Here is an 18,844-nt window from a genome sequence, read left to right as displayed (position 1 = left end):
CTACTTAGGCGACCAGAGAAGTTTCCCAGTGGAAACAAACTATTCAGCATCCTCTTCAACAGTTGATCGTGACGGTGGGTTTTGAATCTGATTTCTTAAGGTTCGGTAGCCCAGGAAGACCACTGCCAAATGTCGGAAAACAGCCTTCGAACACTGAAGCATGGACTTTTTCTGGGGGGAGATGGCGGAGGACAGGAGGGCGCTGATCGCTCTTGCTCCCCCCCCCCCCCCCCGTGTGTCAGCATCCCCTGGGGCATGACTGGAGGGCCTGATACTAACTTCAGTGTTATTTCATCTCTATGAAATCCTGTTGTCTCCACCTAGACCCAGTTCAGTGGCTGTCCTGTTTACATCTCATGACAAGGCAGAGGTCATTTATAAAATCAATCCTGTTAAGGAATGTGGGGCAAATGGCTGGAACTTCTGTTTGAGTTTGAAGAATTTCCCTTCCTTCTCAGATTAGAATAACCTCATTGGTTGTTATCATCAATCTGTATGTCCCAGGATTCTTATGTGGTCTTTTTTCCTTTGGGGTGTATTTCTTTTGAGATTTTATTTCCTTACGATCTAAAGAACAAAATAAAGGGGGAGGGGTTTCCCCTGGGACTTGAAAAAAAAAAACGTTAAGACCCTGAGTTGAATGAGGAGTCTTTCGGTCGGTGTGAAAACCCCTGGCCTGTGTGTCTGCCTGGCCTGAGCTGTGACGCAGCAACTGAGTGATTCACAGGCTGGAAATGGGTATGATCAGACCTTCTGTGATAGACTGCGGCAGGTCCTTGAAGTTCAGCACCAAGTACATGCACACTGGAAGCAGATTCCCCTTATAAATAAAGAGGAGTTCAGAGCAAATGCTTTGGGAACCAACATCATGTTGTAATTTCAGCGAATACGGTCTTGGTTGTGATAACACCTAAGGCACTGAGCAGTTAGCCTATTTGGCTCAACCTTAAAATCAACATCGAAACTATAGTAGGTGCCTACAATCAAAACAGCTTCATCTTGGCTGTCTCTTGGTGGCTGTTTCTGAATGCACATCTCCATTATTAGACTGCTAAGTGGCAGTCACTAGGTCCTGAAAACTTCTGAGACACCTCCCAAATTTCTACAGACACGCTGGGTTGTGTGGCATAATCTTAGCTGGAAGTGCTTTGAGGGAGTGAATAGCATGCCTTGGCATCTCCTGCCGAGCGAGCAAGCAGAGATGGCCTTCCTTTCTGGGCCTTTCCTGAAAGAGTGACAACCCTCAGTTTGCAGGACGGAGGCTGAACAGGGGCACCTAATACTTCCTGGGCTCTTAGTGTTGAGGGAGTTATTTCTGGGTGGTTCTGCAGTGTGAGCCTACCAGGCAAAGGCAGCCATCCCAGTCTTTGTTTTGGGAAGGATCTCAACTTTTTTTTCTTTCTCTTTTAAAAAAATATGATTTTAAACACAATGACTTCTTTTCTTTTTTTCTCTTTCTTTCTTTTCTTTTCTTTTCTTTTTTTTTTTTTTTTGGATTTATTATGTATAGTGTTCTGTCTGCATGTGTCCCTGCAGGCCAGAAGAGGGCGCCAGATCTCATTACAGATGGTTATGAGCCACCATGTGGTTACTGGGAATTGAACTCAGGACCTCTGGAAGAGCAGTCAGTGCTCTTAACCTCTGAGCCATCTCTCCAGTCCGGATCTCAACTTTCTCAACCAATAAAATTGGGGTTTCGCTGAGGTAGCCAGGAAGGCATGCCACAGCGTTGATACCAGGAGGGCTGGCTCTTTCAGGGTGATGTCACCATGGCTCTGTGCTGGGAGGTGCTCTGGCTTTCTGCCTTCAGATCTCACCAGGAAACACGTTTGGCTGTCAACAGTGGGGACAACTGTCTTGCCTCCGAATTCCGTAAAGGATTTCATTTAGCTGCTTGGTGTGTGTTTCATGGTGTGATTTTTCTACCACGAGGGACCTACTGCTTCTGCCTCAAGACTCACGCTCTGGGCACGGCTGGCACGCAACTCACATGCACGTCCTCTGAGTCTATGAGACAAAAGTGTGACCATCACTGAATTCATATTCCATTCCCCCCCCCCCAACTTATCCTGCCCTGTGGTGTCCCAGGTACTTTGTACCCTTGCCTGGGTCTTCCTGAGAAGACCACAAGGCAGTATATTTGCACCCATCCGAGAAAGAGAAAGAGGCCTCTGGTTTGAATCTCTGTGGATTTTGCTATGTCACATCTTTCTTGTTGACAGTATTTAGGGACGGTGAAGGGGCGCTATAGCACATGCCTCCCTCCTGCCTCTCTGTATGAGGTGGCAGCTCAGCTGCTGACGGTGCAGCTGGGCACTGGGGAGCCATGTCTCACCCATCAGCTAGGGTGTAGCTTTCAGAAGTGGACTCGAGACTATGCAAACTACTTTGCAATGCTGCCATGTGACTGCCTTGAACCCACCATAGACAGTTGAGGAAAATAGCATTTTTAATGTATGGGCCACTAAGATAGGACGTGGGAACCAAAGAAAGCACCTGGAAATAGCCTCGGATGGCATTCTTTCTCTGCTTATATCTGAAATACATAGATCAGCGGTTCTCAACCCCTGATGACCCCTTTGGGAGTCAGATATCAGATGATCCTGCATATCAGATATTGACAATGCATAACAGTAGCAAAATTAGTTATGAAGTAGCAACGAAAATAATTTTATGGCTGGGAGTCGCCACAACATGAGGAACTGTACTAAAGGGTCGCAGCATCAGGAAGGTTGAGAACCTCCGACGTAGACAATGTTGTAACCCAGTAGAGACAGGTGTGTTTTATAAAAAAGAAATCGATTTTCCTGCCAGGAGCCTGTTCTCTAATATCACTGACTGATTGGGGGCTCCTCCTTTGCCCATAAGGTCCTTTAATAGTTCACTGTTCAACAGACCATCTGAACGGGTACTTACACTGTGAGCAGTGTGATCCCTCAAATACCACACAACCTTTAGCTGGATTTAAAGAACCAAGTAGAACTCTTTCTCAAGCCTTATAGCTCTTTCTTAATTTGATAGTGCTCCCCTGGAACAAAGAATCCCCTCTGATAGTGCTCCCCTGTAACAAAGAATCCCCTCTGATAGTGCTCCCCTGTAACAAAGAGTCCTCTCTGACTGTGCCCCCCTGTAACAAAGAATCCCCTCTGATAGTGCTCCCCTGGAACAAAGAATCCCCTCTGATAGTGCTCCCCTGGAACAAAGAGTCCCCTCTGATAGTGCTCCCCTGGAACAAAGAGTCCTCTCTGATAGTGCTCCCCTGTAACAAAGAATCCCCTCTGACTGTGCCCCCCTGAAACAAAGAGTCCTCTCTGATAGTGCTCCCCTGGAACAAAGAGTCCCCTCTGAGTGTGCTCCCCTGGAACAAAGAGTCCTCTCTGATAGTGCTCCCCTGGAACAAAGAGTCCTCTCTGATAGTGCTCCCCTGGAACAAAGAGTCCCCTCTGAGTGTGCTCCCCTGGAACAGAGTCCCCTCTGACAGTGCCCTCCTGGAACAAAGTCCCCTCACTAACAACCTGTTCCCAAGGTCTAGGCTGGCTGTCTCCATCCTTCTCCATGTATTTCCAAAGTGAAGGTAAACAGCAGCATGGGAACTGTTTGGATGTAGCACTTGGCAGCCTCCTCGTTGTTGCAAAGTGGCAGTCCCCCAGCTGGGCTGTTTGTTTTAGAAGTGGTAATGTCTCATTGTAACAAATTATACTTAAAAATCATTTAGTGTGAAATTGCAGATTAATCCCACAGGGACCGGGTATTAACAATCCCCCAGCCCTTTGGAGCATACAGATGGTGAATCTGGAGTTTACAATGGGAACAATCGCTGATTACATGCATGGGTGTAACGGACTAAAAGACCTCCCCATCTCAGGCTGGAGAATACGGTGGAGGGCCCAGTGCTGACCTGTTCAGGACACTCCAGTCCCTAAGAATGTCAGCTTCATCTCCTGCTGCACTACTAGTCTCCAGCCATTCTGTGTGCTCTGAAATCTCTCAAGTGAATGTGTGGAAAGCATTCTGTTCTCTGGGTGTGCTTAGCTGTAACTCTTTAGAGTGCATCAGAATGTTTAAGCAGTATGGTGGAGAAGTCTGTCATGAGAATGTGGTAGATATGTCTGTGGAGAGTCCCTGCTGCACTCTGTAGATGGAGGTGGGGTTGTCATTGCCTTGGAAATTAATCGGTGTCTGAGCTAAAGAAGACTCTTGAGGATAATGACCTGATTTTGAAGCTGTCAACCAGCTGAGCCCCCCCCCCCCAGCTGAAAAGTCCTGATGTTGCAAATAAGCGTGGCGTGCTTGGACACAGTCTTGATTGAATATAGATCATCTTATAGTCAGCTGGAATTTCAATAAATTACAGCAGGTGGGGTTCAGTCCCTACCACCCATCTGTAACTCTGGTCCCAGGAGAACTGATGCTCTCTTCTGACCTCAGGGACGACACCCACAGGGCTCAGACATATGTGCAGGCAAAACATCCATACACATAAAATAATTCACTGAAATGCCTGAAGTGGGACCAGGAAGCCGGATGCTCATCCTTGTGAAGGACTAAGGGTGCCCTGCCTAGGATTCCGTGAAGTGGGAACTCCAGTTGACGATAAGGTGATTATTCAAGGCTTTGTGTCCAAGCGTGCCACACACATTTTCAACATCAGAAATGCCAAGGAATTTACAGTTGCAGATGGGTCCTCTGGAAGAGCAACGAGTGCTCTTAACTACTTAGATATCTCTCTAGCCCCAGCAAGCATTTTTATTCCAAGCAGTAGAAATAGTACCCTCTGTTGGAAATGGGCTGCTTCCTACCTGTTCTCAGGGACACAAAGTTTTAACCCTTTGGGGACTTGCTGTTTTCCCCTCTCCCTGTCACAGGGTTAGGGGATCAGCCTGACATAGGATAGAGAGTTTCAGAGGACATGTAAACAATCTGGAGTCTGAGATCTGGAGGCCCTCTTCATCCCCAGAGTTCACTTTCAACACGGTTAAATAGCACACGACAGTTTGCCAATATGTTACTGTTGCTTATCCCCGAAGCCAGGGATTTGGGACAGTGTTGGGCTAGCTCAGGAATAACGGCAGTATCCCTTCTCCTGGACCGATTAATTACCTCCCCAGAAGGGGCTTACAGCCCTGTCTTGAAGGGACGCCTATAAGCATCTCAGGCTAATGCCAGCGGTGCCCTGCAAACGTGTCTTGATGATGTCTCATTCAGAGTAGTCAGCAAAGCCTTTGCCTCAGAAACCAATGACACAGTAATCTTGATTATGTCAAGATCCATTCCTTGGATAGTCTTTTAAAAAAATAAATGTATTTTGTGTGTATGTGTGTGCCATAGCACATGTGTGGATGTTGGGGTTGGGGGGGCAGTTCTCTCACTAACCATGTAGGTCCTGGGACTGAACTCAGGTTGCTGGGCTTCGCTGCAAGCATCTTTACCCGTGAGCCATCTTGCCTGCCCTGGAAAGTCTGTTCCTGTCCAGTTTGAAATATGCATTAAATATACATAAGCCCAGTGATATGGGGTTCCTATAATCGAGGTCATTGAGACAGGAAATGGAATAGTGGCTTCTGAAGGTCATGGGAAGGGACAAGAGGGATCTTCCTGTGGGCTAGAATGATGTTTCAGACTTATAAGTTGAGCTAACTCTGCTGCTCCACTGAACATGAAAGTGTGTAACAATCCTGAACTACACACTGATGAAGGTGTGAGGCCAGGCATGTCAGAGCAGGCCTATGACCCTAGCACTCACGAGGCTGAGGCAGGAGGATGACAAGTTCAAAACCAGCCTATGCTATATCATTTTTTTGTTTGTTTGTTTTTTGTTTTTCGAGACAGGGCTTCTCTGTGTAGTTTTTGGTGCCTGTCCTGGATCTCACTTTGTAGACCAGGATGGCCTTGAACTCACAGAGATCATATCTCATTTTTAAAGATGGTAAATTTGGGAATTTTCCCAGTACAATAATTTTTTTTTTTTTTTTTTTGAGACAGGGTTTCTCTATATAGGCCTGGCTGTCCTGGAACTCTCTAAGTCGACCAGGCTGGCCTTGAACTCAAAGATTCACCTGCCTCTGCCTCCCAAGTGCTGGGATTAAAGGCGTGCACCACCACCACTCCGCCTAATTTTTGTTTTTTTAAAGTAAATGATATAACAATTGCAGTGTTTGCTCACTGAGGAAAAGGTGTCCTGGGGGTGCAAGCTCAGGGTTGACTATATCGTTTTCTCTTCTCTATTCCTGGGGTGCTGCTGCTGAACCCAGAACCTCACATTGGCCAGGCTCGTGCCTTCCCACTGCTCTCCGCGCTCAGCCCTCGGGCAGTTTTTTAACTGACAGTACTAAGTGTGTATATCTCCAGCACAGGTGATGACATGACGCCGGTGTACAGCGATCAGGTTGGGGCAGTTGGTGGCTCCACCTCCCTAACCAAGTCAGAGCTTTCAACGACACTGTGCTCATTAGTCAGAAGTCTCCATGGTGCAGACACCATCTGGCTGTGTGCATCTGGTGCAGCAGGGTGCCGGAGGCTGAGGGGTACACACCTTGTGGGGTGACTCCAGAGCTCTGCAAGCCAGAAGACTTCCTACTTCCTTATTTAATAACTGGAGTCACAAGGGCTTGCGAAGCTTGAGTGACCCACACTTTGTTGCCGGGCCTCCCTCAGTGACCCCTGCCAAGATCCCTGTCCCAGTTCGTCTGTCAGAGAAAAAAATGAAGGGACTTCAGGAGGCCTGAATTCCTCTAATTGGGTCTGGTGGCTGGAGCCAGGCCTCGTTATTTTTAATTGGGGCCCATCGTTCTGGAAGAAAACAACATGCAGATCATGCCTGGATATTTGCTGTTGGCAAGTTCATAGTGAAATGGCAGTTGGGGACTTCCAAGAACTCACACCGTTTTCAGCTCTTCTCCTCTGTCACTCAGGATAGTCAGGCTAAAGACAGCCCTGCGGTCGGCCCGCCCGTGTCTGTGTCCTGAGACCTGCGCTTCGAGGCACAGTCGTCGCCATTGTTTAAGAACTCACAAATAAAATATCACAACCCTGGGCAGTTGGACAGATTGCTCAATTAAGTATCATTTAGAAGTGGCTGTGGGCCTGGCATCGTGGGATGGATCCAACTTCCTTGTTGAAAGGAACCTATTTTCACTAATTAACTTTAAAACACGTGACTCTTCCAGAGCCACAGACTCTGGAGATTTTTTTTTTTTTTTTTTTTTACTGCTCTTCTGGTGGCCCAACCAGCAGTGCCCAGCAGAAGTAGGAAATCCAGTTTGGAGAGGCCACGGCCATTGTTTATTTCTTTGCCTAGAGACAGGGTCTGGCTATGGAGTCTGGGCTGCTCTCAAGCTCCAGTCCTCTACCTCAGCCTCTTCAGTGTGGCCCCACATGCGCCACCCTGCTCGGCTTTCCCACTAGTAAGGGCTTTGAATTTTCCCTGATAGTTAAATTATTTATTTATTTCAATGTTTATTTAAAATATTTAATGAAACTGAATACTAATATTCTATGATGAAAGTATCTGAACCATTGAAGAGAGCAAATAATTTTATGACTAAATATATAAAAGCTTTATTATATTATATAATTACTTTTAATAATTTTTTCTTTATTTAAAAATAATTATTTTATGTTTGGGTATTCTGCCTGTACCACATGCATGCTGTACCACAAGTGGCCAGAAGAGGGCATCAGATTCCTCACAACTGGAATTACAGATGGTTGGGAGTCACCATATGGGTGCTGGGAATTGAACCCAGGTCCTCTGCAAGAGCAGCTGGTGCCATCTGAACCATCTTCAGCCTGATTTGTTGTTTGAGTTTTCATGCAAATGTGCATTATATGTTGAACATATCTCCCACACTCTTTTTGTCCCTGCTCATTAGCTCCCTTTGCTCTCTAGACATTTCACTGTACTTTCATATCAAATACATAATGTGATTTTGCGTATCTGTATAAAATGTGGCCCACAGATGGGAGAAAACACAAACTTCTGAGACTGGACTAATTTACATAATGCAATTCTCTCTGCTTGTACCCAAGTTCAGTTTTCAAAAGACAGCTTTCCTTGCAAAGAGCAGGGTGATGTTGAGGAAATCCCATTTTGACCGTGTGCTGTATATCTTCAACTAACCCTTCTTGTTTGTAAGCCCTCTGTCCCCCAGACACACACTGGACCTTCTCTGACAATGTAAAGCCTTTTGAGGTTTTGTGGGAGTAGTGTCCCCTTAGGTGGGGCTCTGAGTTTGGCCATGTGAGGAGGGGCCCCAAGATCCCCACACACTTTGACAAACATTCAGACACACTGCCTGAGCCTCCTTGGCGACAAGGGCCCCTGTTAGAGCACACTGGTGAATGGACTCAAGAACGGCATTTTGTCACATTGCTTCCTCAGGAGACAAAGGCCAGAACAGACCCTCTAACACCATGGCTGGCTTTTGTCTCTGTGTTCTTCCTGCACGCCTTTAATCCCAGCACTCGGGAGGCAGAGATAGGCGGATCTCTGTGAGTTCGAGGCCAGCCCGGTCTACAGAGCGATATCCAGGACAGACATCAAAACTGCACAGAGAAACCCTGTCTGGAAAAAAACCTAAGGGGGGAAAAAAAAGAAAAATATCAACTGGAGCATTCCAGAAATAAACAGTTCATCCTTTTAAAGTAACTTATCACACTATATTATGCTAGTGGCTCTTAGTGTTTTTTCCCTTCAGTGTGTGCTAGATGTGGTTGCTAAAAATAAGCCCCATGTATCTCATGATCTGAAATTTTTTCCTTGTGGTGTTTGAATAAGAATGCCCCCCCCCATAGACTCATAGATTTGAATTCTTAGTCATCAGGGAGCAGCACTACTCGAGAGGGATTGGGAGGTGTGGCCTTATTGGAGGAGGTGTGTCACTGGGGGTGGGCTTTGGGGTTTCAAATGCTCAAGCCAGGGCGGGGTCTCTCCCTCCCTCCCTCCCTCCCTCCCTTCCCCGCTCCCCCTTCCTTCCCTCCCTGCTGCCTGCTGATCCAAATGTAGAGCTCTCAGCTCCTTCTCCAGCACCACACCTGCCTGCATGCTGCCATGCTTCCCACCGTGATGATAATGGACTACACCTCTGAAGTAAGCAATCCTGAATCAAATGCTCTCTTTTATGAGTTGCAAAAGTCGTGGCGTCTCTTCACAGCAACTGAAGAATGACTAAGACAGTGGCTTTGCAGTTGGTCACCTCCAGACTTAGGAACTCAGAGCCCCAAGCCTGGCAGGCACTCAAACACCAGCCTCCTTGTACACCCCCTCCAAAGTACCACTGGCCGTGAGGCTGCTGAGCAGCTCCTCACATACACATGCATGTGCATGCGTGCGCGCGCACACACACACACACATACACACACACACACACACACACACACACACACACGTACACATACCTGATTATTATGAGTTTGTGTGCACCATGTGCAGTACCCATGGAGGCCTGAAGAGGGCATAAGATCCCCCTTGGAGCTGCAGTTTTCCAGGTGCTTTTCTGCTCTTTAAAACTGATAAGTAATCACAGTATCTTGGAGGTACAGTGAAACATTTTAAAAACCGAGTGCCTTGTGTAATGATGCCATAATGGTAATGGGCATATTTGTCGCCTCAAACTTTTTTTTCTCATTTCTTCCTGCTGAAAACATTCAAAATTCCCCCTATTAGCTACTTTCCAAAGTACACCGAGACTTGATGTCAAGGAAAATTGTCTTAAGGTGTTACGGAGACCCCAAAGATACCCTGAGCCCATTGGCTCCTGTTTCCATCCCTCTCCACACACCTTTCCAAGCCTCCCCTAGCCATTCACCCAACCTCTACTTCTGTGAGAGCAGCTGTTGTGGAATATTTTTTTCCTCTTTTTTTCTGGAGCTGAGGACCAAACCCAGGGCCTTGCGCTTGTTAGGCAAGCACTCTACCACTGAGCTAAATCCCCAACTCCGTGGAATATTATTTTAAGTGTGCAAAGGTGTGTTACATTTGTTTCTGTTACATTTGTTTAACAGGAAAGGACGTGTTACATTTGTTTCACTTTGCCTGCCTAAGGCATCTGATTGGTCTAATGAAACGCTGAACGGGCCAATAGCTAGGCAGAAAAAGGGATAGGCGGGGCTGGTGGGCAGAGAGGTCAATAAGAAGAGAGCTCTAGGCTTAAAGGAAGAGAGGAAGAAGGAATGAGAGAAGGAGGAGAGAACGAGGGAGACCCCTGGGGCCAGGAGCCAGCCAGACACAGAAGGAAGAAAAGTAAAAGTCCCGAGGCAGAAGGTAGATAAAGAGAAATAGGTTAATTTAAGTTAAAAGAGCCAGCCAGAAAAGAATCTAAGCCAGGCTGAACATTCAAAACTAATAATAAGTCTCTGTGTCATGATTTAGGAGCTGGTTGGTGGCCTAAAAGAAAAGGCCTGGTACAATCCACGCTTTAGCGGCCTTTTAAAATGTCATCTTTGAAATACCTGCAGCGTAGATGCTGGTCCATCCGTGGGTAGAACGGACGGACGGACTTCTCTGAGGAGACACAGGGATCAGATCTTCCTGTGGTTCAGTGCTGGGTCAACAAAAGTTCTACCATTCCCAGCTTTTGTCAAAATGTGGGTTCTGGGGATTGAACTTGGGTTTGCGTGCTTGCAGGGTAAGCAATTGCCTGACTAAGCCACACCCCCACCCAGCCTGTCCTTGGGAGTCATACAGTGTGAAGCCCCTAGACCATGTTTACTTATTTGTAAACACCTGAACTTGGGTGGACGCCAGCCCACACGGCAGGTGTGCACAAACAAGGGCAGGGAGGCGGAAGAGAGAATGGAGTTGGTCAGGGACCCCTGGTGACAGCAGGGATGACGTGTTCTATACTACTTCTACATCCATGCTCTCCATCTGTAACGTGCACACTGTCAGGTTACATCTGAGATGGGATGTTGGTCTGTCTGAAGTTAGCTGTTGGTCAGTGTATCAGAGGTTTGCAATCTGGCTTACAAAACTGAAAATGCCCGAGAGAGGATGGGCTTCAGGTACAATCTGATCTAGCATTTTCACAGGGGCATCAGGTCCACGTCTTGATTTCTAAGTGGTTTTGTTCAGTGCTGATCCCCCTATAAAGCCTTCATTCTTAGACTGGGCCAGATTTCTCTGTCAACTTGACACGTGTCTAGACACATCTGGGAAGAGGGCTGGTCCGTGGAGGAACTGGCCTCCATCAGGTGGGCCCGTGAGTGTGTCTGTGGGCCATTGTGTTGATTGCTAATTGACTTAGGAGGGCCTAGCTCACTGTGGGTGGTGCCATCCCTGGGCTGTATAAGGCAGCTGAGTGAACCAGGAAACAGGTACTCCCTCAGTGGTCTTGGCTTCAGTTCCTCTGGTTTACATCGATGATGGACTGGAATCTGTAACCTGTAAGCTAAAAGAAACCCTTTCCTCCCCAAGCTTACTTAGTGTGGTTGTTTCTCACAGCCACAGAGGAGCAGACTGGGGCAGGCTGGTTTGCTCTAGTGGCATGGATGGCTGTGAGGGTCGCATGCTCTGTGCTACCAACCAAGAGGAGGAAGGATTCACAGCTGGGCCCTTTTTTTCCCTGGATGCCTCTAAGGAAGTGTCCTTGTTTCCCGATAGCCCCGTTTGACCTTGTGCTCTGGGAGAGTCACTTGCTAGGACTGAATCAAACAGGACAGGAAAGGGGTGGAATCACGTGACTGGGGTGTTGTGAGGACAGGGAAAGGAGACCATGAGCATCACTACCTTCACCATTAGAAGATGATCAAGGCTGCTATCCAGTCAAGACAGAAAGCCTGTCTTGTGTGAGTTGGGTAGTAGAGGTGGTACCCGGAGCCACAAAGGCCCCCTTCCAACAAGCATCCTCGCTAACTGCAGCCAGCATCTGCGGGTGTAGACATCACTGCTCAGGGAGGGCCCTAGCTGGTCTCAGCAGTCATCTGAGAGACCAATCAGAGGTCAGCAGTGGTCGTAATGTGATCTGATGGGAGTCCAGTTTCCAGTTCTTATAACCTTGAAGGGCCTATGTGTCCTCAGGGCGGGCAGCCTCAGGTGCAGTCCCTGCCTCCCACTGTGAATTATTCACTATTCTCTACTTGCCCTTCTAGAATCTCCATGGACCTTGATGCTGAGTGTCACATGTCACAGGAGAGCTAGCCGCTGAGAGGCAAGTTCTGTACGGCTCAGCAGGGTACTGCTAACAACTCTCCCTCCGAGCACCATGGAATCCAAGGTAATGGGCTCAAAGGTGGCCATGGGGGCTGGGGACCTCTCTTCCACCAGGTCTAAGGGACAGTCCCCCTGGGCTTCCAGTAGGCAAAAAAGAACTGGGTTAGCCTGTGAAATTCTGTACTTGTTTGGTGAAAAGTTTTGGTTGAGGTCATCAGGTAGATGCATCTCCATCACCCGAGGGACGTGTGGCCATTTAAAACCAAAGTGGAGGAGACAGGGTAGAGTTTCTTGTTTGTTTCAAACCGGAGACAGCATAACTTTCTGCGATGACAGTGTGGTCACTATCATACTGTCCAGTGCTGGGACTATAGACCAAGTCATTTCTGAGGACTTGAAAGGTGGCTGGCGTGTCTGGGGGATGGAAGTGCTATGTTACTTACCGTTCATTAAAGAGCCGTAGTGATGGTGGCCTCCTCCTCTAGGAGTGTCTGCCATTTCTTTACCCCAGAGACACTACTGAATTTAAATACAGCAACTCGGAACTGCCGGGGTCAGCAGTAGCAAAAACCAAGGGCAGAGACAGCCTCAGTGTAAACCGATACCTTTGTCTAGGAGTTAATTCTACGTGTACTTTCAAGGGTGGTTTTTCTGTTTGTTTTCTTCCCCAAGGAAAGACCTCAGCACATCTATTTGGAAAACATGATTGATGGGTGGGCTGTCTCTTCCTAGGTGACCAAAGTGGGGGGTCACAGAAACATTCACATACATAGTCAGAATAGTTTAGTAGCCCCCCACAGGCGCCTCCCGCACCAGGAACACTAGCTACAACCAGCCTGTCATGGATCCACTCAGCCAATGATCCATTTCTTATAGCATCAAATACTGTTGCCTTGGCAACCAGCACTCATATGATACCAGCCTTGAGGTCATGTGGCTGAACACCCAGGTGTGTGCATGGGGATGGCTTTCTGTGCCATCGCTGTGAAACATCTCAGTGTGGTGACGGCAGGAGCCTGCTTCAGTGGGAGAAGAAAGCCCGGCTGCTTAGTAGAGTGGAGAGTTCACAGAAGTGCAAGAGATAGGCACATCCTCAAACAAGGTTACAGGTAGCGTCTAATGTGAAGGCTGTGTGCGCGCTCGCATGAGTTCTGAGTATATGCAGCACACATGGGGAGGTCAGAGGACTTTGGATGTCAGCTTTCACCTTTCAGCTAGTTTGAGACAGGGTCTCTTCTGTGGTTTCCCCACTGCATGCACTATGCCAGTTGGGCTGTGAGTTCCTGGGTCTGTTCTGTCTCTGTCTCCTCTATTGCTGAAGGAGCTCAGGACTCACAGATGAGCGCTTCCTTCCTCACCTGGTTGTACTTGAGTTGTGGGGATTTGAACTCAGGTCCTCAAGCTTGCACAGTGAGGGCTTTACCTACCAAGCCACATCTGCAGCCCGAAATACATCCCTGAGCAAGCGTACGACTTGGCTCCCTGTGGCTGCGTTGTTTTTTTAAATGAAATTCTCCTTCTTTGTGGATTCCCAGCTTCCCTTTGAAAAAGTCAGGTTGCAGCTGAAACTGCATGAGGACCTTTGGCTTCGGGAAGAGGCAGTAGCCCTGCCTGTCCCTAACACAGCAAGCCGTGTTGATTCTCTTAGGAGAAACGTCCCCCATGTCCCTCCCAGAACAAGGTTAGAAATGAGCCTTTGTCACCAGAAACCAGGGCGTAGGGCTACAGTGGGGATCGGAATGAACCAAGTCTGGAGTAACCCAGTCCCAGCAAGCTTCTACCAGCAAGCATGTTTCTCAACCCTGGAAATTGCCTCCTTGGTCCCCAAACCCTTTTGTCTTCACAGATAATACCATTCATTGTCTAAAGTGGATAAAGACACAGTTAAAATGTCTTTGGTTGGGTTGAGAGGTATATATGTAATGTGTGTGCGTGCAGGTGCACGTGTGGAGGTCACAGCACCACCCCCCTGTAAGGCGGGGTCTCCTGCACACCCCCGCGTGTGTTAGTGAGGCTGCGGCTGACAGACAAGCCAAGGGAACAAGCGATGTGCCGAGGTGCTGGCAGCTACCAAGTACTTGTTCTATGCCCTTCTGTGATGTTCAGGGGTCGGGACAGTTGACTGGTCCCTCCCAGTGAACTGGTAAGACGTTGGGAACCTGTGTCAGCCACTGAGCAGGAGACTTGCACCCATGTCTGGTGAGCCACTGAGTTCCCAGCCCACGCTTTGCTGTGGCTCCAGCATATTTTCTGACTTTATAACATGGCAGGCCAGAGGCAACAGACTTTGACTTTTGGGGGGGGGGAGGAGACAGGGTTTCTCTGTGTAGTTTTGTGCCTTTCCTGGAACTTGCTCTGTAGTCCAGACTGGCCTCGAACTCACAAAGATCCACTTGCCTCTGTCTCCCGAGTGCTGGGATTAAAGGCGTGTACCACCACCACCTAGCAGATTTTAAATTTTATTGAAAATAATTATAGACTCACAAGAGTTGTGGAAACAGAACATGAAAGTCCCCACACTCTGGCCCTGCAGGTTTCTTTAGCCTAATTGATGCCTTAATTTCTGAGCGAGGTTGAGACGGTCGGCACAGCGTATGCTCTGTACCACGTGGTTGTATCTGTGGCTTCGTGGGTCGAGCATATGATGGAGAGGAGGTATTTCTGTCCTGAGTACTTGGGTCCTAATGCAGCTCTTTCAAGCCCTTCTGTCCCTTGTCTAGTAAGGGTTCCCTTGAAGGCAGTAAAAGGGTGTGTGACAGGCACAGTAAATAATGGGATCGGATAAGCCTCACAGGTGTCAGAGCGGGCGTCACCTTTAATTTCGCAGTTGCTTGTGGTGTGCCTAATTTAATTGATAATATGTATTTTTGTTTTGTATTTTGAGACAGGGTTTCTCAGTGTAACCATCCTAGATGTCCTGGAACTCACTCTGTAGACCAGACTGGCCTCGAACTCACAGAGATCCATCTGCCTCTGCCTCCCAAGTGCCAGGATTAAAGGCGTGTGCCACCACTGCCCAGCTAATATGTTTTTTTTTTTTTTTTTTTTTTTTACATTCCATGACATGTGCACAAACATGAATGTGCATGCCACAACAGATGTGGGAAGGCAAAGAACACTTTCTAGGAGTTAGTTCTCTCTTTCCACCGTGTGGGTCCCAGGAATCTAACTCGGCCATCAGGCTGGGGACATGTGCCTTTACTCCTGAGCCATTTTACCGGCCCTCATTTCTAATAGTTTAGGATTAAAGAATTGTTCCAGGTTAACAAAAACAAAAAAAAAGTCATTCACGATTCCCCAACTCAGAACTCACTATTCAACTATGTTCAGGGCCCATCGCCCTTGCTGTGAATTGCTGTGGACAGAAAGTCAACCCATTTCTAAGATTTGGATGAGCTATTTCTAACAACCATTTGATTTTACTTGAATCCAGTGAAAGATGTAGTTGATATGAAACAGAACTACTATGCCTCAAGCAAAGGATCTTCATGAGAGAGATTATTTCATTAAAATAGCCCTCAAAGAAAAACATTACATTTTCAAAAATTAGATTTTATTTATTTATGGAGGGGGGCGGCGGTGTGCATCACGAGTGTGTGTGCCCGGCGTGCACATGGAAGTCAGAAGAAAGTCGTAGTGGTTGGCTCTTCTCTCCCACCATGTGGACCCCAGGGATGGAACCTTGGACGCAGCATCAGGCAAGCTCCCTACCTGCTGAGCCATCTCACCAGCCCAGAGTTACATATAAAGAAGAACCCTGAGTTACCTGCACCAAAGAGCTCCACCTCAGGCCAAGCTCTGAACAGGAAAATAGGGGCTGTGCTCACCCCACCCCCTCTGATCATTAAGAAGTGTCTGTCATTGTCAAGGCCCCAGTACATTCTGTCCCAACATAGCAGATGCCGCATAAAGGTGACTTCCATCGCTCCATACCATGGGCTGCTGTTGAAGCAGAGCTCTGTCTAAAGTGGGCCAGTGTGTTTTTATGTAGCTGCTGTGAAAATCCTTATGTAGGGTCTTTCCTTCCAGTCGACCTCAGTGGCAAGATAAACATCTTATGTGGAAGCTGAGGGGGGGCATCTCTCACCCCTACATTTCCCTAGAGTACTCTTGAGTAGGAGCAGCAGGAAATATTAGGATTAGAGGAGAGAGAAACAGAAAATACAGGATAGCCTCCAGAGGGCCTGGATCCTAATCCATCGGGCCTCGACTGTCTCTGCCCAAGGGTATTTATAGAAATGCCAAGGGTTGTAGCAAAAGACCTCCCTGAGCACAGCCAAGTGCAGAACCTCAGACACCTGCACTCAGGCCTGTGGTCCAATTATCCTTGCTATGCAGACCTACTGGGTAAAGCCACTAGGAAAACTGAAAATGGGTTCCCACAGGAAACTTGGAAGGAGAGCCAGGCCCCGGCAAGCCTGGGTCATCTCCTCTAGGGAAGTGAGGACACTAAGTGACTTCCCAATGAATCCTGCTTTCACTAGCCTCCCTTAAAAGGTGAGGGAGGGGAGAGACAAGATCTTAGAGCTCATGGTCCAGCCAGGAAAGCCTGTCCCTGAGCTCTGGGTTCAATGAAGACAGTGATAAAGGAAGGCACCTAATGCACACAGGCAAACATGTGTACACATCTACAGGCTTGCACAACGCACACAGATTATAAATTTCTAGGGACCAGGTACCTCCCATGATGCCTTGTATGTATGGCTCAGAAAGTATCTGCTGATCTGCTCAGATATTAAAAACAAAACCCTTATAATAATGATCACGGTCATGCTTGCATTCCTAGCAATTAGAATTACTCACATTTCCAAGTTGATGCTATTAGTTTTTCACTACTATAATGGAATACTAGAGGCTAGGTAACGTTATTAAAAAATAAAACAAAGCCCATGCCTCTGGAAGTTCAGGAGAGAAGATCACATTGCCAGAGAAGAGACCAAAGCACTGGGGACCTTCCAGCCTGGTCCTCTTGCCCCCCTTGAGAAAGTCCTTAACCCCTTCTGAGGGTATCACCCCCAGTGACCCAAGGGCCACCACTAGGCTCTTCCTTTTTTTCTTTTTTCTTTTCTTTTCTTTTCTTTCCCGAGACAGGGTTTCTCTGTGTGGTTTTGGAGCCTGTCCTGGGTCTTGCTCTGTAGCCCAGGCTGGCCTTGAACGCACAGAGATCCATCCACCTGGCTCTGCCTCCTGAGTGCGGGGATTAAAGGCATGCCCCACTGCCGCCCAGCGGCTCCTCCTTGTAAATGTATCACTGCCAAACCAAGGACCAAAGCTCTGATTCATGACCCTCAAAGCACAGAATGCGTCCAGGCCCCTTGCTCTTCAGATGACAGAAAGCCTAAGGTAAACCTTGGCCACAGCTACTTCTGATGCCTCAAAAGCATTCCACTTTGTGGCTGTGAGACAGTGCAGTCAATAAAGGGCTTACCCACATTTGGACATGAGGACCCACATTCGGATCCCTCGAACCCACAGAAAAGCTGGTGGTGAGGGCGCATGCCCATAACCCCAGAACTGAGGGTGGGGACGGGAGGGATTGTAGACTGAAGTTTCTCGGTCCCACCCGGGCAGCTGCCGTTTTTATAAAATAATCACTCAGAGGCTTAATATTAATTACAAACTGTTTGGTCTAGGCTCAGGCTTAGTGTTAGCTAGCTCTGACATTTTAAATTGACCCATTTCTATTCATCTGTGCATCCCCATGTGTCTCATGTGTTCTATTACATCTTGCTCCCCTGGCGACGACTTGCACCATCTTCCCGACTCCGCCTTTCTCCCTGTCTCTCCCGGATTTCCTGCTTGGCTATATCCTGTCTTACCATAGGCCAAAACAGCTTCTTTATTAACCAATAGTAGCAATACATATTCACAGCCTGGTCATACAGAAAGACCATCCCACAGCAAGGGACCCTGGGGCTGGCTCATTGGCCAGCCAGCTGCACCTAATTGTTGAGCTCCAGGCCAGTGAGAGACCCTGTCTCAAAGGAGATGGTTGGTGTTTCCAAGGGGAACACCTGAGGCCACCCTTTGGTTTCCACATGCACACTCGTGTGCACACACACATACATGCATTAAAAAGTATCTTTAAGTGGTAACATTGATGGCTGTGGTGATAATCCTTAGGATGAATACTATAACCAGAGGTCACAGTGGACCCGGACAATGCTAATGTGATCCAGTGAAGTTACCAAGAAATAGGCGTAGTTCCTGAGTGCATTGCTGGCCGTGGATTCTAGTGACCCATGTGACGTTCGAAGGTGCGTTTTGTTTGTGAAGAGCCAGCATGCTGCTTTTCAGAGCTACAAAGCACGCAAACCATTATCATACTGCTATTTACACATGTACACACACACACACACACACACACACACACACACACCTGTGCGCACACACAGGAGTGGAGAGGATCAGAAGGAATGGTCTTTTCTCTTTTAAAAGCTTGAGCTGGTGGCCTAGCGCAACTGCTCCGTGGATGTAACTGCTTGCTTTTCAATTGTGAGGTCTTGAGTTCAGATGCTCAGCACCTATGTCAAAACTGGATGTGGGTCTCTAACCCCAGGGCCAAGAGGCAGAAGCAGGAGGGCTCCTGGGGCACAGTGGCCAGCCCAACGGGTGAGTTCCAGGTTCATTGAGAAATTCTGTTTCTGAAGTGGAGGGGAAGAGAATGACCCAGAAGGATGCATCCCTTTGGTCCCA

Source organism: Onychomys torridus, chromosome 22, assembly GCF_903995425.1.
Source record: "Onychomys torridus chromosome 22, mOncTor1.1, whole genome shotgun sequence".
Lineage (NCBI taxonomy): Eukaryota > Metazoa > Chordata > Mammalia > Rodentia > Cricetidae > Onychomys > Onychomys torridus.
Note: the sequence above shows the minus strand (reverse complement) of the source record.